At 36.9% G+C, this 27,301-nt stretch overlaps 1 long non-coding RNA gene across 1 annotated transcript in view; it reads left to right on the top strand.

The window, feature by feature from the left end:
- The first annotated feature begins 219 nt into the window (after window positions 1–219).
- The window catches only part of LOC134810463 (uncharacterized), a 76,921-nt gene continuing 49,839 nt past the window's right edge, over window positions 220–27,301 (top strand). Inside the window, exons 1-2 of the long non-coding RNA XR_010158574.1 lie at window positions 220–310; window positions 15,493–15,538. This is a non-coding gene — a long non-coding RNA (uncharacterized LOC134810463). The remainder of the gene's footprint in view (window positions 311–15,492; window positions 15,539–27,301) is intronic.

Here is a 27,301-nt window from a genome sequence, read left to right on the forward strand (position 1 = left end):
AGCCATCTGCTGCCACTCAAAGGGTAACAGGGTAACAAAACCTTTCTTGTCTCCCCCAGAGCCTAATGCTTATATTTGAGAGTAGAGATCTTTTCCTGCACCTGCCAAAAAGGCATGCTCTTGTGCTCTCTCTCTCTTTCTGGAGAAGAGGAGGAATGAACATGACAGCTCCTATATAATATCCCATTTTTATAATTTCAGGGGTCCTCTACTGTAACACAGATCTCCCGGATGTGCAAGTGACATTCTCCATCTTCTTTTCACCTAGTGTGTGAATAATGGGGTGTGAAGAAAGAAAGCAAAATATTCTGTAAGTAAATAATAGGTTTGCCTCTGATGCAGAAAACTAATATTTACTGTTATAATAAAATAAGTACATATAGATATATAAAAGGTTATCAGAATTATATATTGAAGTATCACCTAAAATGATTGAATTTTGTTGTTTCAAGATTGGGAAACAGAGATGAAGTAATTCAGAAAATGGTTTCTTATGATAAGCCTTACATATCTATTTGACTCTGGAGACTATGTACCTGTGTAACTTTGATAAAAATAAACACTAATTTAAATGTTTAAATGACTACCAATAAACTCCATTATCACAAAAGAAAAGTAGCTCTTTAGCATTATCTAGCTGACCTTGCAATTTGCAGTAGTGTAATATTTCTGTATTACAGTTTGATTTTACTTTTACTGCATTGTTTGCTATACTCTTACTAAAAAAGTGTTAGCCTACATTATGCACTTGTTGCTTCACAAATGAATTCAAGAGCTATATGGTTAAAGGAGCTGGGCTCACATTGTAATTATTTAAGTTTGGCCACAAATGGCCTTCAAAGAATGCCTTGGGATTTTTTCATTTTCTCTGGGTCAATACCTTTCCTCTCCAGGACCTTTTGCTATAAGTGTAATTGCAGTTTATCAAGGCAGTTAGTCATACACAAAAGTTTTCTGAGATGCCAGTTTGAGAAGGTCTGCACAGTAGTTTTCCAGCTGCTATCAGCCATATAACTTGGTGACACAAAGGTTTTATCCTTGTCCCACATTTTTTCTCCTTAACCTTGAACAGTATTTCTTTGTGTATTACAGTTATCTCAATAGCTTTTGTGGAAAAATAGATGAAAATGGTCTACGAAGCTGTTAATATATTTTGATATTCACATGAAATTTGCCATTTCAAAGATGGAGAATGCTAAACAATAATGAGTAATGTAAATTTCCAAAATTTGTTGCATTAGATCCGAACTTATTACCCATACAAAATCTATTGTTTCTTGCATAAATGCTATTTTTTTCTGTAATAAAGATATTTGATAGACTATCTTGGAGATTTTGAAGGCTAAAGTTTTGGAAAGTTCCCTTTAGTGATAGATTATTATCTTCCCATAATTTAATAATATTTTATTTTATTTTTCAACAAATTTAGTTGACTTTTATTTGAAATTCATGAATTGATGCAGGCTCCATTCTACAAAGTAGAATGAGAGTTCCCACTGGGCAATGGCAGAACAGTGGGTTCAGTAAGGTGGGAACAGGGAAGAACAACAGAAAGAAAAAGCTGTCCTGGTGCAGTGGCTCACGCCTGTAATCCTAGCACTTTGGGAGGCCGAAGCGGGTGGATTTCCTGAGTTCAGGAGTGAGACCAGCCCGGGCAACACGGTGAAACCCCGTCTCTATGAAAATACAAAAAATTAGCCGGATGTGGCGGCATGTGCCTGTAGTCCCAGCTACGTGGGAGGCTGAGGCAGAGAATTGCTTGAATCTGGGAGGCGGAGGTTGCAGTGAGCCCAGATGGTGCCACTGCACTCCAGCCTGGGCAACAGAGCAAGACGCCTTCTCCACAAAAAAAAAAATAAATAAATAAATACATTTTTAAAAACTGACTTGTTAACATCAAGTCAGGTTACTTCAGGTTAGTTTTTTGTAAGAACTAAAGCAGAGGAATCTTCCATATTATGCTGACTCATGTCGACCGGAATATCCTGTTTTCAAAGAAAAATTGGTATCTTGGGGGTCTATCTGCTTTTCCAGTTTGATTATTTGGCAATAAGCCTGAGTGACTCCATATCAGTTTAGTTTGGTCTGCTGCGGTCCAGTTCAGGAGCTCAGACTAAAACAATTGCTTCTCAGGATTTTTGTTTAACAATCATTATGTGAACTTACTAATTTATCTGCCATTGTAAATGTTCTAATTTTTTTTTTCCAGCTTGTCATTTGCCTTTCTAGTTCTGTTTTTCCTATCTTCCCTACATTAACAGCAGAGTTGGCTCTTTTCTATAGTTTTTATTTTTATGTTTTTCTCTTTTTATGTATTTCTTTATTTTATTGCTCCCTGACTGGCCTGGGCACTCATAGGCCACCTTGTAGTTAAGAAACCAGGATCCATGAGAGAAGAAAGGTTGCCCAGGTCCCTACCTCAAGAAAGTGTGGGAGCCAGAATGGAAACCCAGTCCCATGTAGGGAAGAGCCTGCAAGGGTCTTTCTCAGGTCAGGTGCCTAGGCCAGAGACAGTCCAGAAGAGGCCTGAGAAGTGAAGAGGAGGGTTCAAGGGGCTGTTAAAACTCACAAGGGCCATGGAAGAGCAAGCCAACAGAGGACTACTGCCCACTCCCGCTGCCGGGCAGCTCTGTTCTCATACCTTCTTCTGGCATTGGCAATGGGATGTCCAGAACCTCCCCTCACTCAATAGATCCCTCACAGTGACCACGGTACACTGTACTGTGGGACTTTGCCTTCCAGGAGCTCACAGGTTGTTGGAAAATCCTATAGCCCTCTTCAGTTTAGACTGTCATTTTAGGAAGGTAAGTGGCAATGGGTGTGCAGGAACTGCAGTTGTAGGCCCCAAAGAATTCTACTGATGAACGCTGGAGGCTTTTGGCATCAGAGCCTGAAGCACTGATGTAGTCTGGTGTTGGACTTCAGGCTGTGTGGCCAGGGCATGAGAACCAGGAGCCCATCTCCACCCCCACCCCACTACCAATCCTTGCATCAGACAAATGGGGAGAACAGATAGACTACATGCTCATTTCCATGTCAGTTACATGCTCAACAGTCACATGCTCAATTTCTAAATGTGTCGGCTCTTTCCTAACTTCCCAGATTGATAAGGTGATGCAGAGGATGAAACATGTGACAAACTATATTAGTCAGGGTTCTCTTAGAGGAACAGAACTATATATATATATATGTACAGGAGTTTGGCCGGGCATGGTGGTCACACCTATAATCCCAGCATTTTGGGAAGCCAAGGCGGGCAGATCACCTGATGTCAAGTGATCTGACCTCATGGAGAAACCCCGTCTCTACTAAAAATACAAAATTATCCAGGTGTGGTGGCTCATGCCTGTAATCCCAGCTACTCGGGAGGCTGAGACTCGCTTGAACCCAGGAGGCAGAGGTTGTGGTGAGCTGAGATCATGCCACTGCACTCCAGCCTGGGCAACAAGAGTGAAACTCAGTCTAAAAAACAAAACAAAACAAAACAAACAAACAAACGAACAAAGGCTGGGCGCAGTAATCCCAGCACTTTGGGAGGCTGAGGTGGGTAGATCACGAGGTCAGGAGTTCGAAACCAGCCTGGCAAACATGGTGAAACCCCGACTCTACTAAAGAAAAAAATACAAAAATTAGCTGGGCGTGATGGAGCGCACCTGTAATCCCAGCTACTTGGGAGGCTGAGGCAGGTGAATCACTTGAATCTGGGAGGCGGAGGTTGCAGTGAACTAACATTGCACCACTGCACTCCAGCCTGGGCGACAGAGCGAGACTCCCCCTCAAAAAAAAAAAAATGGTGGGGAGTTTATTAAGTATTAATTTGCACAATCACAAGGTCCCACAATAGGCTCTCTGCAACCTGAGGAGCAAAGAGAGCCAGTCCAAGTCCCCAAACTGAAAACTTGGAGTCCGATGTTTGAAGGCAGGAAGCATCCAGCACAGGAGAAAGATGTAGGCTGGATAGCTAGGCCCATCTCTCCTTTTCACATTTTCTGCCTGCTTTATATTTGCTGGCAGCTGATTAGATTGAGCCCACCAGATTAAGGGTGGATCTGCCTTCCCCAGCCCACTGACTCAAGTGTTAATCTCTTTTGGCAACACCCTCACAGACACACCTAGCATCAATTCTTTGTGTCCTTCAGTCGTTGTTGACACTCAGTATTAACCACCAGGCAAGCACTTCTGTGGACAAGCAGCACTGCACTTGGCTTCTGGTTTTAGACTGTGCTGAGCCATTTGTCTCCCTAATTTCATCTCTAACTTACACCACATACTTATTCAGTAACCCCAAAGGTGTAGTATCCCCCCAAAATGAGAGGGGTGTTTATTTCTGGGACCATGAGGGATCACTGTCCGCCTTTCCTCCTTGAGTGAATCACCTCTGTGCTGGCGTGCCCCCTTCCTCCGTCCTCCTTCTTTCTTTCTTTTAGCATGGCTGGGCAAATGTTGGAGTGGGGAGAAACACTATGTGCTAGACCCTGTGAACTCTTAGACAGAAGACATGAATTTCTTTCTTTCGAAGGCAGGAAGCATCCAGCATGGGAGAAAGATGTAGGCTGGGTAGGAATTTTACTCTGGAGTTTGCTGCTAGGCCCATACAAGGTGAGTTTCAAGGAGGGGATTGTTTCAGGAAAATGCCTAGGGACAGGTGCAGGTTCAGCTTCCATAAAGAACCCCATTTGGCTGGACACAGGGAAAAGAAGGCTGGATAAAGCTGGAGATGCAAGGTCGGATCAGGGAGCAGCACAAAAGCCAGGCTGGGGGAAGTCATCACTATGCGCAGAAAAGAGAAGAATCCGTTATGGGGACACAGAAATGGCTAGAATAGAACTGATTGTGGTTTACTGATTACAAAATAATACATTTCTACGAAACAGTCCTCATCCTGCCAAGCCCCTCTCTCTAGCAGCCTTTGTACATTGTAAACGCGCCATGTTTATTTGGTTAATAAACAGAAGGACACCCGAATCCTTTTTTCTCCCATCTAAGAAAAACCCCAAAGTCCTGTGCACCCTGAGGCCCTTCCATTCTGACAACTTCATTTCCCTGGAAAGTGTGTCTGGAGGCCCTTCCACTATAAAGTATACAAATCTTGATATTCCTCTTCAATTTTCATAATGTGAACACTACAGATGAGCGCAGGACACAGACTTAGGTGATTTCCACGGGTTTGCCTTGCAGCTCCCCCAGAGGTGCAGATCCTGCAGCAGGTGCTCCGGGGCCTCCCGAGCCGGTTGGGTTAGAGAGGAAGAGAAGGAAAATGCTCCTAGCGCTTAGCAGGGCCCTGCACAACGGCTGCTCAGCGGCCAGGAAAGCGGCCGAGAGGCGGGATGCGGCCAAAGCTGCTGGGGCGGTGGCGGAGAGGGCTGCTTTCAGGTCCCCGCGCACCCTACCCGGGCGCCTTCCCTGGCTGCCAGACCCACAATGGCTGCAGCTCTGCAGTGACAGGCCGCGGCCTAGGTCCCCACAGGGGCCTGCCCCATGCTGGGAGCAGGCCAGGTGCCCTGGGAGGAACTTGAGGCCCAGCACTGACAGCTTCTAGCTGTGGGGAGGGCTGGTGGCAAGTGGGACCTGGAAGCAGCGCTGAGCCGAAGGGCGGAAAGAGACGTTTGCGTAAGGCTGGCCTGGCACACTGGCTACCATCTCCAGGTCAAGGTGGTGGTGGCCGGGGCATTTGGGCCCGGGACACCAGCGTGCCCTCAGAGGAGAGCTTGGCCCCAAGCCTCCTCTGATTCCCAGGAGAAGTTGCCCACATTGCTCTGAATCCCTGGGAATCTGTGCTGGCAGGAGTAGTCAGGGGCCAGCAACCTAGGCTGACCGGGGAGTGGGATCGGGGCCTGCGCCCAGGCTGCCTCCACACTGGGGCTTCCCTGGCTTCTCTTTGGTATCCGAGCTCTCTGGTTCTGAAACCAAACCTGGATTCATGGCTTGGGAATGTTTTCTGGCCAGTTCTTCTGTGACAGTAATATCAGGATAAGCGTCCCTTTGGAAGGCCTCAATTAGAATGTGTTTAGATATTTGTCAAATTCAGTCCTCCTGCTCCTCTGGCCTTGCTCAGGTGTGTCAAGCCATGATCTGAGCTCACTGTCCACTGGAAGCCTCAGTGGAAATCAATATTTTAAATATTTGCCTGGCATGGTGGCTCACGCCTGTAATCCCAGCACTTTGGGAGGCCAAGGCAGGTGGATCACCTGAGGTCATGAGTTCGAGACCAGCCTGGTCGAACATGGTGAAACCCCATCTCTACTAAAAATACAAAAATTAGCTTGGCGTGGTGGTGGGCGGCTGTAATCCTAGCTACTGGGGAGGCTGAAGCAGGAGAATAGTTTGAACCTGGGAGGTGGAGGTTGCAGTGAGTCCAGATAGCACCACTGCACTCCAGCCTGAGCAACACGGTGAACCCATGTATATAACCAACCACTTTTAGAGGGGAGGCACTTCATAACTAACCATTCCACACTTATGTCACTTTTGAGATAGGAGAATGTAAGGTGAATAATTAGCATCCTGACTTTTTACTTACATAAGAAACAGTGGCCTGGATAAATGTATATTACAGAGTACCAAGACAGAACAGACCTTTACATGATACAACTTCACTCTTCCTTGACATGAAAATGCAATTTGGACATTTCTATGTACATTTTTCACCCATTATTTGGTGAAAACCCAGCTAATCCTATTGATTCTCAGGTCCCCTTTCCAGATACTTATAGGCAATGTAGAATATAATAAAAATTTCTCAATAATATTGATTTATAGTATGTATTATTTAACTAGTATTCATTCAAATAACAATTTATCAAAAGTTAATATTAATTCAATTTAATTCCATGTACTATGGTTTATTTGATATTTATGTTAAAGTAATATTTATATTACAATTAAACATTAGTTATATGTACTTAATACTTATTTTTAATTCAGGATGCCTGGTTGGGTGTTATGTATGTCTTTGATGAGAATATATTCTAGGTAAAGCTAAACCTTAAACCTTATCTCCGTATTTCCAAAATCATGAGTGCAAATCAACATATTATTATAAGGTTTATGAATCAAGTTGATCCCTTAATTTTAGAATTTAAATATTTTCAAACTAAAAAATAACAGAGTGTACTCCCAAGTTTAATTTCTCATTAATAAAGAACTAAAACTGCTGATGGATGTAAAAACAAATTTACATCCATCAGTTAGCAATCATCCTGCAAGTAATATATTTGGTAAAACTTCAACAAAACTGTTCTAAATGTGAAATGGAAATAGTTTTGTTATAGGTTCATGTATTTCAGCTCTAATCCCAATATCTCAGAATCTAAACTTATTTGGAAATAGGGTTTTTGAAGATGTAATTAGTTAAGTTTGGATGAGGGTATACTAGTAAGATGTGGTCCTAATTCAATACGACCACTATTCTTACAAAAAACAGGACGATTTGGATACAGAAAAGCACATAGGGAAAGTGCCATATGAAGATAGACAGAGATTGGGGATGCTAAAGATTGCCAGCCTACCACCAGAAGCCCTCAGAAGGAGCCAAGCCTTCTGACTTCTTGATCTCACATTTCTAGTCTTCAGAACTGTAAAATAATGCATATCTGTTGTGTAAACCACTCAGTTTGTAGTATTTGTGATACAATAGCTCTAGCAAATACATATAGCCTTTTATAAAATTGTATTTTAGAAGGCATATGGTTTTCCTCAGTTAAATGTAGAAAAACTTTATTTTCATACATAAAATTAGGTTTGAGGTTATCAGTGAAATAAATACATCTCTAATTTCCACAGTCTTTTTTAGTGATACCAAAAACTAAAACTGCCAAGCAAAATTCTTTGTAGTTCAGCTTTTCTGAGGGTCCTCCCTGTCTTCCTACTCATTACTCTTTTGTAACCTGTTCTGATCTTTATTTCGCTATCTTAATTTCAGGTGCCCAGTACTACATTGTATCCTTAATTTAAAAAGAAATCACAACATAAACCCTCAATTTGTCAACAAATTTTACAAGAGCATATATTAGAATGGGTGTTCAATTGTGTTTCCTCTCTTAAAATTTAGGACTTAAAAATTATTTTTACCTCTTTGTGGAAAGGAAAACTTTGTTCCCACTTAATGTAGATTCAGTTGTGCTAGAGAAGTTAATAAAAAAAAGAAAACTTGATATCAGGATATTGTAAGACCCTGAAATCACACCTACACTATCTGCAACTCTGAAATACGAGGTTAGAGATAATGATATAAGTATTGTTTTTCTAGCATGTTATAAATCATTCTACAAAGAGTAGTCATGTGGTAATAAAATGAATACTTTCTAGTGAAAATTTTATATTTTTTTGTTCTCAATATATGATTTAGTTCTTTTTAAATCTCTTTTGCATACATGCCCTTCTAGAATATCCAAAATCATTTCTTGTTATCAGAGTGTTTTAGTATAAGGTACAATCTGTTATTAGCTTGTATCTTTGAGCAGAGACAAATTAAAAAATATCCTAAACTCTAAAGGGATACTTCATTCTTAATATTGTTAAGTAAAATGCTACCATAGCTATGAAAATCTTCATATTATTTTTAAATTAAAGTAACCAATTTTATTCTCAGAGACTTAATATACTTACTAGAAATTAAGTTATTTCAAATACTTACATGTATTTTAGGGTAAATATTATGTAGAAACTTATCTGCAAAGAGTACTTTGTAATTTTTCACAATGCTTGATTTACAACAGCTGAAACAGCTGAAAAGCAAAGATAAAGCAGAATCACTAAAGGCAGCTAGGGAAAAAGAAACACTACACAGGAAGAATGAAAGATAAGAATTGTAGAAGAGTTATTGTCAAAAACTGCACAATTCAGAAAAGCAATGAAGTGACATCTTTAAAGTATCAAAAAAAGTAATCCTAGAAATTTATTCACAATGAAAATATCTTTCAAGAGTAAAGTCTAAATGAAGATTTGTTTTTCAGAAAAAAACCAACAGGTACGTGCATTTATTGCCAATGGACCAATGCTACAAGGTATGATCAAGGAAGTTTTCCAGGCAAAAGGATTATGAGACCAGATACAAACTTGAATTTACCACAAAAATAAAGAGCTCTAGAAATGGTAAAAATGAATATAAACATTTTCCCTAATTTTCAGTGTCTCTAAACTATAAATAAATATTTAAAACAAAAATAATAGTGTATTGTGATATTTATAGGCAAAATAAAATGCATAATAGTAGTACAATGAATTTGAGGCAAGAATTGAAAGGATACAGTTGTAAAGCTCTAACATTATTCATATTAAAAGATAGATTGTGATAAAACCAAGATATAAATTGTAAACCTTAATGCAACTGTTTTAACAATGAAGTATTATTAATAAGACAGTAGTAAAAATAAAATGGCATCATAACAAACATTCAATTAATACAAAAGCAGGCAGTAAAAAGAAAAAAGTGAATAAAGAATATACAATACAAGTATAGAAGAACAAACAATATAATAGATTTTAACCCTGCCATATTAATAATTATATTAAATGTAAATGATCAATAAAATATAAAAATCAATAAAAATATAGAGATTGTCATAATGTGTTAAAAAAGCAAGACCTAACTATAGTCTGTCTATAAAAACCACATTTTATTTTATTTTATTTTTTGTTTTTGAGATGAAGTCTCTCTCTGTCACCCAGGCTGGAGTGCAGTGATGCGATCTCAGTTCACTGCAACTTCTGCCTCCTGGTTCAAGTGATTCTCCTGCCTCAGCCTCTTGAATAGCTGGGATTACAGGCACCCACCACCATGCCCAGCTAATTTTTGTATTTTTAGTAGAGATGGGGTTTCACCATGTTGGCCAGGCTGGTCTAGAACTCCTGACCTCAAGTGATCTGCTGGCCTCGGCTTCCCAGAGTGCTGAGATTACAGGTGAGTGCCACTGCATGTGGCCTAAAAGCCACGTTTTAAATATAAATATATTGCTAAGTTAAAAATCATAAGTATGCACAAAGACAATGGTAGCTTTCCCCTATATTCTTGTCTTTCAGTATTTCATTCCAACATTTTCTATATATTAATAAGATAGAAAATAAGAGGAACAAATTAAGTTATGGAAAAAAACTACTTCTAAACCTAATTAGCATACAGAGAATGCCTACATTCTTAATAGCTGTAAGATGTTTTAGTGTGTGGTCTCTTACACAGTTGTCCCACTCCAACCCCACCGCAAGACATTTCTGGAAAGAAAACACAGACCTAGAAAACCTACAGAAAAGAGATAAAGAAATAAACAATGAGGCATAAGGTCTAAAATCTCTGCCAGAAAATCTAAGTCCACTCTTTTCTAAAAATACTAAAATAATGTCCAGGTAAGACAGAGCATGAGCCACAGAAACTCTTCTTTAAGAGTTTCACAACTTAAAGAAGCAGAATTTAAAACACATAGCTTCTTTGGAGGAGAAAGAAACCATAAAGAAGGCACCTCTGGCCAATGGGATAGTGAATTAAATGAAAGAGGACATTTTTGAATCCCACAAGACAAAAGGGGAACACAAAACTAGATAATTCACAATCCCATTGCCTATCATAAAAGCAAACAAACAAGACCATTGAAGTTTTCGAGTTTTGAAATACTGTGAGACAGGAGTATCATTAAATTAAAAATCTTGTAAAACACTGTAATACCACACATAAAAAAATAGACAAGAGAAGATTAACAGATTCAAAATGAGCTTTTGAAAGAAATCTGAAAACAAAATTCAACACATATTAACTGAGGAAATTTTCCCTCAGACTAATAACCATGAAGCAGAAGAAAACTCCAAGTCAAAACTATAAATGGAATGAGATAGTCTCACAAGTAAATGAAGATTTGAAAAAATAATCTAAATCAGAAATTCAAAATCTGAGGCTAGACATGGAAAAAACCAGTAAAAATTAAAAGAAAGTTGATTGAATTCAAAAATGAAATGGAATTAAAAGACAAAATTAACATAGAAATGAAGAATGGATTTTAAGACGCCCATGAGAGAATTGATTTTAAAAAATTAAATAAGGAGCATTGAAGAAAAACAGAAAAATAATTAAGAGAATAAAAATGAGTGAAAAAGTGAATATGATACAAAGATAGAAAGAGAAGGAATAATATGTGTATTATTGCAATCCCTGAACAAAACAAAGAGTGAAAAGCAAAACTTTAGGACATTAGACATTAGAAAATAACTATTAACAAAAACATTGGAAAATAATATTTGAAATTATAATCACAGAAAACTTCCCAGACATTTAATAAAAAGTTTGAACCTAAAAATGGGAAGACCCCACTGGGTACTTGGGAAAATACAGTTTATGAGAAAATTTAGTTTATCATTAACCCAGACTGATAAACTTTAAGACATATTCTAATAACCATTAGGTTTCAGAGTTAAAAGAAAAATTCTCATGACCTCATGGCCTAAATAAACAAACATATAACTTGCAATGACAGATATATTGGACTGACATTGGTCTTTTGATAACCCAATTTTAAAGCAGTACTTTAAAAAAATGCTCAATGAGAAAAAATAGTGTAAATTAAATATTTGATATTCAGCCAAACTGTCCCTCCAGAACCAAGCAAGACTACAGGAAAATAGATAATAACAAACAAGAACTTAGGTAAATTTGTATGCAGTAACCTTCTTGGGTAATCTATTAGAATATGAACTTTATATTTTTAATAACATCATTTAAAAGAAGCCTGGGACCATTTTTGGAAAATTCTTTTTAATTCAAACATTCCAAGCATATTGAACTAATGGAAAATTTAATTTCCTGAGAAATGTATGCACCAATATTGGTGGATGTACTTGAGAAAAATAATTAACACTATATTCCCAATAGGGTTTTTTCTTTATTTGGGAAACATTAATAAATTAATAAATTTATTCTGGGGATTAAAGAGACTTGAAACCTTCAAAGGGAAATTCACCAAGAATCTTGAAAATTATTCAAGTGTAAATGAGTATGGAGGGGAAAATTATGAGGTATAAAACACCTGTCCTCAACAGGTAAAACTAATCAGATAAGAAGTTTAAAAATTTACTATTTGGAAAACAATAACTTGGCATCAAATCAGTGTGGCTAAAGGATTAACCAAGGAGATCTCTATAAAACAAACAAAAACTCTTAAACAGAAACAGTACTTCTTGAAAAACAAAACTACAATATTCAGACCAAATTTGATTTGTACCTCCTCCAAGCTTGAAGGTTTGTAAAGAAAGCTGGTGCCTTATGTCATCCCAGATTTGCAACCAGGTAGCACCATGAAAACATGCTGACTTAGTAGTTAAAACTTCTTCTCCATCAAATGATGGCAGTAATCCCACACCCTGAAAATACAAAGACACAAGGAGTATTATCTTTATTAATTTGCAGATATTAATCTGCAAACCATTTGATTGTGAATCAGACTTCCCTGAGTTTCCAGAACGCTTTCAGGTTCAATTCTGTGTTCAACTAGGGGCATTTTTCACTTTTTAGTATCTGGTCAAGTTCTAATCTTTGTTCTTTCCCCCTGGGAAAAAAATGCAGTTTATTGAAAATTAGAGCCAATTATGTTATTGCATTTTTCAAAAATATATCTAAGAGACCTTGGAATTATTATAAATTTTTTTGTCCCTTAACCTGGAAACATTTTTGATTAGCCTATGAGGTGGTGATACTTTTCCTATAACTGAATACATTTCTGTTTGTTTACATATTTTAAAAATTCAATTATATCCCTGTCTATCACCACTTGTATATTTAGCATTGGTATTACTTCATTGAGGAGGAACAATTTATGTGTTCCCTGACTTGGTAGCTTGCCATACCTTAGGGAATCCTCTCAATATTTTTTTCCTATGTCTGTGTCTGAAGTTGAAAATCCCAAGCAATTTTATGTCCTTACATACTGCTAACTATCCACCTCTGCCCAATACAATGACATCTATATTGTCCCACATCTCTGGTTTTACTTCAAAGACACTTCTATAACCAGAGTATATGGGACAAGTGGCTTGAATAGGGCAGAGAACAATATTGAGTATCTAAGAGTCAGATGTTGTGATGGACATTTTAAACCTGCCATCTAATTTCATCTTATTATTTCACAGAAGAAAACATTGTGTCTCAAAGAGGTTAGGTAAGCTTTCCAAGACAAATTCAAGCTTATCTTAATCCAAAGCCAAGTAGTGCAAGAACATGATATGAGAAAAAGCAAGAAAATTCTGAATGCTCTTTTAAATGATTTTTAAATCTGGTTAACCCAGCCTTTCCTATTCTTGTGATCTTTGACGTTAGAGACTTTGAGAGAGTGTTGAGGGTGGTGGGTAACTAGGTATAGAATTATCAGTTCCATTTGGAAGATTGCAAAATAACAAAATTACTAATTACGAAGTGAGAAAGGAAAAGAGTCTTTGTGAACATTCATCTTTCCTTCAGAAATATAGTATCCTAACCACATTGAATTTTTTCTTCCTAACCATCTCTAAAAACTATTATCTGAACTAAAAATCTCAGCACTAATCTAGTTAAAATATGTATTTGTCTTGTTTTACCAGAAAAGTTCTTTGAAGGCAGCAGTCTTGATATATACAGTCAGGCACCATATAGCAACGTTTTAATCAATGACAAACTGCGTATCTGACAGTGGTCCCATAAGATTATATTATATTTTTACTATACATTCTCCATGTTTAGATATGTTTAGACACACAGATACTTACCATTGTGTTTTAATTGCCTACAGTATTCACTAGAATATGCTGTACAGTTTTGTAGCCTAGGGGCAATAGGCTATAGCATATATCCAAGGCGTGTAGTAGGCTATACCATCTAGGTTTTGGGAAGTACACTCTATGATACCTGTGTAATAATGAAATTGCCTAAGGATACATTTCTCAGAACCTATACATGTTGTTAAGTGACACATGACTGTATATTTCTTTAGTATGCTCCAATTCCCAAATGGAGGTTAATCTCATAGAATTGAGTTTTGTTGAACCAACCTGTCCCAGGTTTCAACCCTTGTTGTGATTTTCCTAACCTTCTACTTTCTCTGTTGTGAGCTGCAGCAACATTTTATAGAGTTGTTATTTTACTGAGCTGTTTCTCTGGAAGCAGTTGTAATGTCTGTGGGGATAATGTACCACTTTCCTTTTTAGAGGAGCACTGAGAAATCCAGAGAAGCTTTTGGAAGGTATTGACACCGCTCAAAAGGAAACATTTTAAAATGAAAACTAGACACTTGACAATTAAAATTTTTCATGATATGACTCTGTTTTGTCATGAACCTTGAGGTTTCTGAGATGTTACCCATCTCATTCATGTATGTCTGTACCTACTTATATGTCTATCTGAATACTGCAGAAACACAAGGCATTTGGGTAGAGAAAAGCATTCTATATTGATGCTCACAACCACATCAACAGTAACATTGTTGCATTGGTCCCTCACACCTAGACCTATAGGCAACATGATGAGTTCTAATGAAAACTTTCCAGGCAAGTGGTTAAGTTTCACTGGTAGAGGAGAGATGATAACAGAAACAGCAATGGATTTATCAGCTTTCACTCTTCCCTTCTGAAAGATGGGATAGATAGGATCCTGGATTGCACTCACTGTTTTTAATATGTAAATACACCTTTCCAAGGAACAAGTAAGCCCTAGTGTCTATGGCTTTTATGACCTAAACATATCCCCAGGGTTTGGGCTTCATCATTTTGAAATGTAAATTCCTAGGAAGACAGTCTTCTTGACATCTTGATTGCTTAACCTAAGGGCCTAATCTAGGCTGCAACCAATTGTTCCTGTAGGAGAGAGAAGAGAAGTTTTATCATACTCTTGGATCAGCATAATTAACTCAACAAATGACTGCAGATCTAATCCTCATAATATGTGGATAGTTAAATGTTTCTAGGGGAAGGGAAAGCAAACATTATTTTTATGTTGTATACATTTATGTGTCTCAGGTGGCTCAAAATTTTTACAGGAGAAATCTAGGGAAGTTTTATTTCCCCACATGATCTCACCATCCTCTCAATATTATCACTCAGGGCTGCCCTTCATATACAGCATGTTTGACCAATGGGACTATTCTCTGGACATTTTATATGTTTCAGGAATTTTCACTCCAACTTTGCTTATGATATTTCCTCTATCCAGAATATCCTTCTCAGTTCCATGGGTCCTAATCCTACCAGATACTTCAATACACAACTCAAATACTTTCTCTTCAATGGATTATGCCAGATTATTCAGCTGGATACCTTCTCTTCCTTCTTTGAAACATCATCTCATAGTCTGGTCCTCTTTTATGGTATTTAATTATATTCTATTTTGGATTATTACTATTTAGATATTAGGTACTTTCCCTGATAGATTTTATACTGACTTGAAGCCAGGTTTATGATTCTGATTTAAGGTAGTATTGAATATTATATATATGTTTTCCAGATGAAGATGTCTCATTTATTTATTCATTTTTTCCCATGGCCTAGCATGTCTGTCCTTAACATCATAGGAACCTGATCTTTCTACTGGAAGGTAAGTTGTTTCATTTGGGAAGACATGTTAATTTAGGTAACAAATTCTTACTTTATCACAGGCTAAGAGCTACACTTCATAGAAGTAAGTACACAGCATCTGCATTCATAGAATGGTGGCTATGACCACCATCATGCATGTACTTCTAATAATATTTCTTATGTCAAAATCTCCTTGAAGCCATTTTAGAAACTTATTTATGTCCCATACTTAATACAATGCAAGTATATTAATTGATATGATATTAATATACTTAATAAAATTACTGACATACTGAATTATATAGTTCCATGAATATTGCATGAATAAATAAAGTTTGGCTTATTGCTATTATTACCTTATGAATCACTTGTAACAACATTATCAATCATTTTTAGGGGAACTAAACATTTGGTGAATTCCAATTAAGTGTTAGGATTATAACAAGAGTAAGGGTCTGAAAATAATTATTTGTATTATTTTGATTCTTAGCTGTTAATTTTGAATATTGCTAAAGTTAGTAGGCTGATATTAATATCCAATATTCAATTTTATCATAGAATATAGGCTGAATTTCAACTTCAAACTTTCGTATCCTTAATAGAAACTTTTAATTTGGTGTGACTTTTGAGGGAGAATTAGTACTGTCTTGTTGGTATCTGCATTTGGCACTCCCCTCTAATTCTGTTCTAACCTTATTGCAATTACACTCTTCAAGTGCTGGATTATAGACTATCCAGAAAATACGAGACTGGATTTCTAATCATGAGGCAATGAAAGAGCAATACTTTTTAGCAAAACCATGAGGAGAATGAAAAAGTGAATGCAAGGCCTGATCATTTTGGGGTTGTGAACATCATTGCTTTATACCATCCAACTAAATGTGTGGCATTAGGCAAACTGTTTTCCTTTTACAACTTCCATAAAGAAAATTTCTAAGTTCAACTCCATGATTGTTTTGGAGATTTTTGTAAAAGACTTTGATCCCCTTTTAATTATAGGGCTAAACATGTGTTAATGAGATCAATAAGAGTTCAAAAATTTGAGCTAAGTTTAATTATACCATAAAACATGATTATATTTCTTTTGAAATAAATGAATTTGAAAATTATAGAACAATGCCTACAAAATTGTTTTATGATATGCCAAAACCATCAAATGTTTTAAAAAATAAATGGCTGCAATTACTTCATGAGTTCTAAAAGATCCAATTATATTAATGATAATACTTATTTTTAATAGAAATAAAAATTATTCCTACTGCAGATTATCCATGGTTATAAAGTTTAAGGAAAAGTTACACATATTTCTGACTAATTTGAAAAATTCAACACCTCTATGTACTTATGAGAGACATATTTTATTTATATAAATAAATCTTAGGACTTTATTTCATTTCTTTTTATTCCTTTGTTGGTTCATGCATCAGCAATTGCGATGGTAGAGCAACAGTACTAAGCACTACATGTGCACCTGTTGGAAGATAAGGTCTTTTGTGATTTCCTGCTTTGAATAGGCTGAATTATATTGTTATTTTGTATTATATTCAAGAGGAAAAGAGTGTTTGAAAGTGTTCTGTTGTGTGTAGAGCTCAAGATACTGCAATAATCTTAGATGAAACTTTTTTATATTGAGACTTTCAAATACTTGCATACATATCCTATCTTTTACTTTTAGAAATCCTCTTGGAGACAATGTGTCTCTTCATTGTCTAATAAATATTTACTTTAGATTATGAGTAAGCTATCTTCTTTTGTGCTTACAAAAAATAAATACAACAATAGCAGAAACTTTTCTTTTTACTCCTCCTCATCTTCCTCCTCCTCTTTCCTCTTTTGGTGTATTACAGTCTACCCAGATTCCTTGAAATGGAAAGCCTTGATGGATTCCCTTAAAGTATTTCCCTCCAGACTATGTTTTGTAGAAAGTCTGAAGAGACCAAAGCTAGCTATTTCTAGGGAGGAGTATTCACAGCTGACAGATGGTAATACTAGTTTGTGCACAGTCTTCCTATCCTATGACTTTTGTGTTGACATGCTTTTAGAATTTTCTCTCTCCTCTCCATTTCAACTTCATTTATTCTAGGTTGTTTCTCATTTCCTCTAACGGGATTACCACAAGCCATTCTTAATTTATTTCTCTGAACCTATGATTCTTTTCATTTACCCCATCCTTTATAATTTACCATTCTTAAATAGTTGATCCATTTACATATTTATTTGTTCATTGTTTATTCATTTGCCTAATCATTCACTATCTTTTCATACATCAAACTTTTGTCAAATACCTTCTATATGCCATAAATTCTGGTAGAGAGCCGAAATTATAACTCGGTTGCCATTTTCGTGAGGTTTGGTAATTCATTTTTCTACTCATATCTTAACTAGCTCCCATTTCTCCTAATTCCTCAAGTCAATTTGACTGCTTGTATTTCAATAAAGGCTGTCCACATTACAGCCCTTGGGTCTACCAACTCATTCAGTTATTATAGTTATTAGGTATGTGCTTATTAAACACTGATGACATTTAAAGTATTGCTTTCTGATATTCTCTTTCAATATCATTCAAAATGTGTTTTTTACAGTTGCCAAATAAAATACAGAATGCCCAGTTAGTTTGAATTTCAAGATAAACAACAAATAAATTTTTAGTATAAGAGTGTTTATAAAATGTTTGGGACATATTTATATTCAAAAATTGTTTGTTAATAAAATTTAACTCGGAAGTCTGTATTTTCACTTTTTAAATCTGGCAAGGAACATTTTGGAACTTTGCTTCTTTGTATGAAATTGTGTGATTCACTCAGAATTTCTTAGTAATAATACAATATTCTTAGCACTTTATATATCTTAACTCAAGTAATCCTCAAATATATCCAATGCTGTAAGAATAGTATTATCTCACTTTAAACATAAGTGTGTTGAGATGCAGATATCAAGGAACTTGCCCACTCACCAAGCTAATAAGTGTCAGTACTGGGTACGAGCCAATGACTTCGTATCCAGTGTTTTAACCATTACATATAATAGCTTCTGTGGAGCAACATACCTTTTACAGATGCCTAAGATTGCTCCAGAAAATAGTACTTGATAGTCACACTTCATATGGCACTTCCATAAATATGAACTCCTAGGAATGTAAGCACATTTTAAAAGTATTGACATATTCATTTTGCCCGGGTATTCATAGACCCTGAGTGCATGGACACCAGAAATATTATTAGGCCTCCTTTTCTCTGTTCCCTGACTGCTCTGGAAAGAAATCAGTATTCCACAAAGCTGGCCTGTAAGCTGCAGACTGGCTTGTTCCAATGACCACTCTCTAGACTTCGAGATATTAAAGCATGTACTCATTCTGTGTCCTGCAGTTACACCTTCTGAGACCTACTGAAAGGAATTCCATCCTTCTTTCCCATGTAAAATCAAACTAAGTCCGCAGATCAGTCCACCCCTCTGTATTTTTGACATGTGCCAGGTTATTCTGCAATGATCAGAGATTGTTCCCTTATCTCTCTCATTTGGCTAAGGATCCTTTCTCTTCTTTTCCACCGGAGTCCTTGAACTAAGCATTACTAAAGCTTATTGTACTTAACCAATCTCTGCGCATCTGTGTCTCCAGAAAAGGTGTTATTGGCTGACTTATGTCCCCACCAAATGTATATTGAAGTCCTTACCCCTAGAAATATAGAATATAGTCATATTTGGATATAAAGTCTTTTAGGAGGTGTTTAAGGTTAAAATGGGGTCTAGGGTGGATGGTCATTTAATATGATAGAGGTGCCCTTATCAGAAGAGAAAATTTGTACGTGCAGAGAAATAGCAGACATGCACTCACAGAGAGATGACCAAGTGAATACTTAGTGAGAAGGGAGTCATCTGCAAGGCAATGAGAGGGGCCTGAGAAGAAATCAAACCTGCTGAACGCTTGATCTCAAATTTTTAACCTCCAGAACTGTGAGAAAATAAATGTCTGTTGTTTGAACCACCCAGTCTGTGGTATTTTGTTTTGGCAACCCTAGCAAACTAATACATGAGGCTCATTTGTTTAGGAGAAAAAAAATCTGATTCTGACTCTACCTCTGAAAATAGACATGAAACTAATGCAAACTAATATTCCTATGAACATGCCGTTCTCCTTTGAACCCACAAAGTTCAAAGTATTCAAATTTTAGCTGTCCTCCACTACCACAGATATTGCTCTTACTGGCTGTTACCCATGCCACTAGTTTACCATTTTTTGAGCCCCTGTTATGCGCTAAGTGATGAGCTAGTGATTTTCATATGATATCTCAACTAATCCTCATGACAACTCAGGGAGTTAGATATTATGACAGATGATACTTGCAGTCAAGACACAAAAGCATAAGAACCATTATTTATTGTTGTTTCATAGGTAGAACATTGCCATTCAATTCCATTTCAGGTTACTTAGGTCAGGCTTAGTATCTTAATTTACCCACAACCTGAGAACATGATTGGTCCTTCATACATGCTGCTGAGTGATTACTTGATTGAATTGGGAGAGGAAGCTAGAAGGGGTAGAAATCCACTATCTTCTTGACAATGCATCTGCCCACATCATACTTCCTGTGGACTCTGTGCTATCTTGATAGAGAGGTTGATACCATCCATGCACTCAAATATATGATATCAGAATAATCATTTAGCTCATTTAAACTTGACTCAGGAGAGAACTTTTTTCCTCCATTTGTATAAATTTAAGGGCACAAGTGTAGTTTTGTTATGCTGATGTATTGCGTAGTGATGAAGTTTAGACTTTTAGTATAACCATCACCCAATAATATATATTGTACCCATTAAGTTATTTCTCATCCTTCACCCACCTCCCAACCCCTCACCATTCCAAGTCTTCAAAGTCTATTATTCCAAATCCTATGTCCATGTATACATATCATTTCGCTCCTACTTATAAATTATCACTTATAAGTGAGAACGTGTGATATTTGCCTTTCTGTTTCTGAGTTTTCACTTAAGATAATGGCCTCTAATTCCATCCATGTTTCTGCAAAATATATGATTTCATTTCATTCTTTTCCATGGCTGAATGGTATTCCATTGTGTATGTGTGTGTATTTATATATATACATATATATATATATACACACACCTGATATATATATATATACACCTATATATATACCTGATATATATATATATATATGCCTGATCATCTGTTGATCCAGTTAGGATACTAAGATCTGGAACAAGACAAGGATGCCCATGTGGATCTGGGTATTTACCCAAAGGAAAAGAAATCATTATATTAAAAACATAACTGCACTCACAGGAAAAAGGTTTTTGAAGTTTTGATCTAAAATTCCATATCCATAGGTGAGAAGTTTGGGTAGTAGAAAGAACATTTGGCAAGAGGCCATATAATCTGGTTTATAGTACTGTTCCTATTCTGTAATAAAAGGAGCAATGTAGTGTTTTCAATCGGAATATTCAGAGTTATAATAAGGGCAATCATTGGAAGCTTTACTTGCTTCATAGGACTGCTGAAAGAATCAGTAAAGCAATAGGGATCTGTTTTGAAACATTTGCTTCCTGAAACCTAGAACAATGTAGGCTCTCTTCCTTTGCTCCTTTCCAAATTTTACTATTTTTCCCATTCCTTCCACAACCTTGGAGTGACTGCTGGATTAGGTGGCAGACTAGACCGATTGACAATTCTCTGTTTTATTGCATATACTAGACAATATTTTATTTTTTATTATGGTAAGAACACAACATGAGATAAACAATCTTAACAAATTTCTAAGTGTACAATACCTTACTGTTGACTATAGGTACAATGTTGTACAACAGTTCTATAGAGTTATTAATCTTTTAAAAAATTTATAATGAATGAAATTGATTGGCTCCCAGTTCTGAAGGCTGGGAAGTCCCAGTACAAAGGTACCAGCATCTGGCAAAGGCCTTCTTCTGCATCATTCCAGGGCAGAAAACAACAGGACAATAGAGATAGCAAGAGGGTACTGAACTTGCCCTTTTATAATGCACAAATCCCACTCATAAAGGTGGAGTTCTTATGGCCTAATCACCTCCTAAAAGTCCTACCTCTTAATACTTTTACAAAGGAAATTAAATTTCAACATGAGTTTTGGAGGGGACAAATATGCAAACCATAGCAATGTATAATCAGCATGGAAATAAATTTCCAGTAAATTATAAGAAGCAGTCCATTGAGACCTGAAAATAATTCCTTCCTAGGAATAAAGGAAGACCAAGGAAAAAACATATTCCACATCTACTACATATAGAATAAACAGAAAATTACCCAAGATATCACTTTGGGGTAGGGGGGAATCTGTCCCCTCAATTATTTATCCTTTGAATTATGAACAATCCAATTACACTCTTTAAGTCGCTTTTAAATATACAATTAAGTTATTATTGACTATAGTCACCCTGCTGATAGGTGAGAGGATATCTCATTGTAGTTTTGATTTGCATTTTGCCAATGATCAATGATCTTGAGCACGTTTTCTTATCCCTGTTTGCCATTTTATGTCTTCTTTTGAGAAATGTCTATTATCCATTAAAAAATTGGATTATTAGCTTTTTCATGTAGAGTTGTTCCAGCTCTTTATATATTCTGGTTATTAATCCCTTGTCAGATTGGTGGTTTGCAAATATTTTCTTCTATTCTGTAGGTTGTCTCTTCACTTTGTTGTTTCCTTTGCTTTTCAAATTGATGTCATCCCATTTTCCCATTTGTCCTTTTTTTTTTTTTTTTTTTTTTTTTTTGAGACAGAGCCTCACTCTGTGGGCCAGGCTGGAGTGCAATGGCACCATCGCAGCTCACTGCAACCTCCGTCTCCCAGGTTCAAGTGATTCTCCTGTTTCAGCCTCCTAAGTAGCTGGGATTACAGGCACAGGCCACCACGTCCAGTCCAGCTAATTTTTTGTATTTTTAGTAGAGACTAGGTTTTGCCATGTTGGCCAGGCTGGTCTTGAACTTTTGACCTCAGGTAATACCCCCACCTCGGCCTCCCAAAGTGCTGGGATTACAGGCATGAGCCATCCCACCTGGCCGTATTTGTCCATTTTTGCTTTGGTTGTCTATGATGGTAGAATATTACTCAAGAAATTTTTGCTCAGATCAATGTCCTGGAGATTTTCCCCCATGTTTTCTTTTAGTAGTTACGTAGCTTGAGTCCTTAGATTTACTTCTTTAATTCATTTTGATTTGATTTTTGTGTATGGCAAGAGATAGGGGTCTAGATTTATTATTCTGCATATGAATATCCAATTTTCCCAGCCCCATTTATTGAAGAGATTGTCTTTTCCCCAGTGTATGTTCTTGGCACTTTTGTCAAAAATTAATTCAGTGTATGTGTGTGGATTTGTTTCTGGGTTCTCCATTCTGTTCCATTGGTTTGTGTGTCTCTTTTTATCCCTGTACCATGCTATAGAATAATTTGAAATCAGTTAATCTGATTCCTCCAGTTTTGATCTTTTTGCTTAGGATAGCTTTGTTTATTCTGGGACTTTTGTGGATACATATAAATTTTAGATTTTTTTTTTTCTATTTCTGTGAAGAATGTCATTGGTATTTTGATGGGAATTGCATTGAATCTGTAGATTTCTTTGTGTAGTATGGATGTTTTAACAATATTGATTCTTCTAATACATAAACATGGAATATCCATTTTTTGGTGTCATCTTCAATTTCCTGCATAAATATTTTATAGTTTTCATTGTAGAGATCTTTTACTTCTTTGTTTAATTTCTAAGTATTTAATTTTATATGTGAATATCTTAATGGGATTACTTTTTAAATTTGTTTTTCACATAGTTCACTGTTGGTATATAGAAATGCTATTGATTTTTGTATGTTGATTTTTTTTTATTATACTTTAAGTTTTAGGGTACATGTGCACATTGTGCAGGTTAGTTACATATGTATACATGTGCCATGCTGGTGCGCTGCACCCGCTAACTCGTCATCTAGCATTAGGTATATCTCCCGATGCTATCCCTCCCCCCTCCCCCTGTATGTTGATTTTGTATCCTGCAACTTTACAGAATTTATCAGTTCTAATAGTTTTTTGTTGGAGTCTTTAATTTTTTCCAAATATAAAATCATATCATCTGCAAACAAGAATAATTTGACATCTTCCTTTGCAATTTTGATGTCCTTTATATCTTTCTCTTGTCTGGTTGCTCTAGCTAGAGCTTCCAGTACCATGTTTAATAACAGTGGTGACAGTGGGCATTCTCATCTTGTTCCATGTCATAGAGGAATGGCTTTCAGTCCACCACCACTACGACTGCACTGGGTCAGACCTGAAGCCAGCATAGCACTGGGTCTCATGCAAGGCCTGCTGTAACCACTCCTGGCTACTGCCTATGTTCACTCAAGGTCCTTGGGCTCTACCATCAGCAGGTGGCAAAGCCAGCCAGGTCTGTGTGCTTCCTTTCAGGATGGTAAGGTGCCCCAGGCTCCAGCTGGGTCCAGAGGTGCCATCTAGGAATCAAGGACTAGAGTCAAGAATGTCAGAAGTCTACCTGGTGTTCTGTTGTATTGGGCTGAGCTGGCACTTAAACCACAAGATTCAGTCCTCACTCTTGCCTTCCATTTCTAAAGGCAGAGAGCCTCATCCTGTAGCTACCACCACCCCAGGCCATGAAGAATACTGCCAAACTACCAGTCAATGTTTCCTTAAGGCCCGTGGGCTCTTAAGTTAGCTTGTGGTTAATTCTTTCTGGCCTGGGACTCACCTTTTAGGGCAGTGGGCTCCCCTCTGGCCCAGGGCAGGTACAGAAATGCCATCCAAAAATCAAGTCCTAGAGTTGAGGACCCAAAGAGCCTGCTTGGTTCTCTGCCTCACTGTGGTCGTGCTGTTACCTATGGAACAAGACAAACTCTCCTTTACTTTTTCCTCTCCTTATCTCAAGCACAAGGAGTTTTGCCCCATAACCACCAGAGCTGGTAATGTGCTGAGTCTCACCTGAAGCCAGCAAGTCTCAGAGGCTCACCCCAGGCCCTTGATATAGCACCTGGGTATCAATGCTGATATTCAGGGCCCAATGGCACTTTAGTTAGCAGGTGATGAATGCTCTCAGGACTGGGTCCTTTCCTTCAAGACGGTGGGTTCCCTTCTGGCCAGGGTGTGTCTAGAAATGTCGAGCTAGGGCCTGGAATGGAGGCCTCACGACTCTAACCCTATGCTGCTGTGACTGAGCTGGTATCCAACATGCAAGGCCAAGTCCTCCCAACTCTTCCCTCTCCTCTCTTCATGCAGAAGGAAGGGATCTCTTTTGGAGCTGTGGGCTGTGCTGCCTGAGGTTAGAGGAGGGGTGATGCCAGCACTTCCTTGGCTGCTCAAGCTTGTGTCTCAGTATGTTGTCTTCCCGCTCTGTCTAATGTCATTGGGCCTAGTTCAACACCAGGACTTGCCTAAGAGTTGCAGTCCTTATGGCCTAGATTACCTTTCCAATTTACTTGGAGATTCAGAGTACTGTAGCCCATGGTGGCGAGGTTTGCAAGCACTCAAGTTTTGACCACTGGGGATCCTTGATTCCCCTCTGGCTAGGGCTGTCTTTTGCTCCCTCTGTGAGTGGACATTAGCTAATTTGGTTTGGTTTTTCTTTCTGCTTTAACAGGACAGCACTGAGTTCAATGCCTTACAATTGCTGTGCTGTCCCTCCCCGAGCACCCAGAGATGCCCTCTGCACCAAGCCACCACTGCCAGGGTAGGGGTGGGGTGGCAATGACTATTCAGGATTGTTTTTTCTATCTATCCCAGTGCCTCTTTCAGTGAATATAAAGTTAAAACCAGGCACTATGAATGCTCACCTGATTTTTGTTTCTTATGAAGGTGTTTTTTTCTATGTAGATATTTTCTGAGGGAATGATTGGTAGAGTCTTCTATTCTGCCATCTTGCTTCACTTCTTATTTATCTTTCTTGACTGAAATTTTATGCCCATTGATGAGTAACTCCTCATTTTCCCCTCCTTCCAGCCCCTAGTAACCAACATTCCACTCTAATTCTAAAGAGTAGAATTAGTCTTTCTGATTCTAAAGAGTGGAATTAGTCTTTCTAATTCTAAAGAGTGGAATACTTAAATTCTAACAACTTAAGTATTTTAGATACCTCATATAAGTGGGATCATGCAGTATTTGTCTTCCTGTGACTGGCTTACTAAACTTAGCATAATGTCCTTAAGGAAATAAACTAAATGTTTATTGATAGAAAAATATATAAAGAAAACATAATTTATACATACAATAGTATATTACTTAACCTTTAAAAAAGAAGGAAATTCTGCAATATGCATCAACATGGATGATATTTTATTTTTAATAGAACCTTTAAGTTTTCTATTAAAAATAGTGAATAAAAGGGCTTTTTTGATATTCTAAAGTCACTCTATTTTGGTGGCAGCTGTTATATCTTGGAATTTGTTGTCAGGATTTAACTGTTTTTCTAACAGCAAGGCATAGTGATGCTGGAATAATAGCTAACGATTATTGAACAAGTATGTACCAGGCACTAAGCTGAGACTTTTACATACATTTTAATTGCTTAATTCTGACATCAGTGGTATGAGGTAGATACCATTCTAAATATGTGAAAATGGAAAATTCACAGGCTAAGAAACTTGCCAAAAGTTATTTAACTACTAACTCTCGAGCCAGGATTTGAACACTAGCAGTCTGACTCTGTGCCCTTATGCATGGCTTTATTTTGGAGAAATAGAAGTTTGCCAGAAAATAAAAGTAATAAAGCATCCCAGGCAGAAAAGAGAATGTGAAAAACAATAAAATGCATTTAAAGCATCTCTTCTCCCATTTCATGTACATTATTATACCCTCAGCATCTGGCATGCTGCTTGGCACAAAGTAGGTATTTAATAAATACTTATGAATTTAATAAATGAAAAGTGGAAACTTCAATTATTAAATGCCCAGGAGGCCATAAGGAAACTGAAATATACAGAACTTAGAACATGACTGGAAAAATATAAAGAAGTCAGTATACAATATTAAATGAATAAAGATTTCTAGATAAAATATTATATAAAGCAAGCTCATTCATTCATTTATTCATACATTCTTTAAAAATTTATTGAACATTTGCCTTATACAAAATATTTAAGAATCATAGATATATAAATAATGGAGCTACACTCTGCATTAGAGGCATAGACTTTAAATATTTTAAGCAAGTCCTTTGAAGAATAAAGTCACAGAAATTATTGCATTTACTGACAGCATTTACAAAAATAAAAGCCATTAAGCTGTTACTTAGACAATAAAATAAAGCAATTATCTCTGTTGACATACATCAGCATTAAAAATTAAGGGAATTTTAGCATTTTTTACACCAATAAAATTACCATAATTTATTATGATATTTGCATGTCAGAAATCATTATCTTTTTAATAACATAGGTGAATAGAATTCAGTATCATTTGGTGAGAAAGTGACATACATGCATAGAAATCAATAGAAAAGTTGTTTTTTGGCTGGTCAGTGACACTTCCTTGCCATGATATGAGCATGGATGAGATTGAAGTGTATGTACATTAGAAAGGAAACACAGCAATAAACAAATAGCAATATTTTGTGTATGTGCAAAAGCAACATAAAATTTTATGTTAAGGGCTAGATATTGAGTAGAAAGCTATCCATCCTCGGCAAAAATACAAATTTAAGAAAGCAACAAAGTGGAATAAAATAAAGAGGAACTTATATTAATAAAAAGTGAAAGTGAATTTTATTGCCACATGAATTCTTTGTTTTACTAATT

Source organism: Pan troglodytes, chromosome 6 (genome assembly GCF_028858775.2).
Source record: "Pan troglodytes isolate AG18354 chromosome 6, NHGRI_mPanTro3-v2.0_pri, whole genome shotgun sequence".
NCBI classification, from domain to species: domain Eukaryota; kingdom Metazoa; phylum Chordata; class Mammalia; order Primates; family Hominidae; genus Pan; species Pan troglodytes.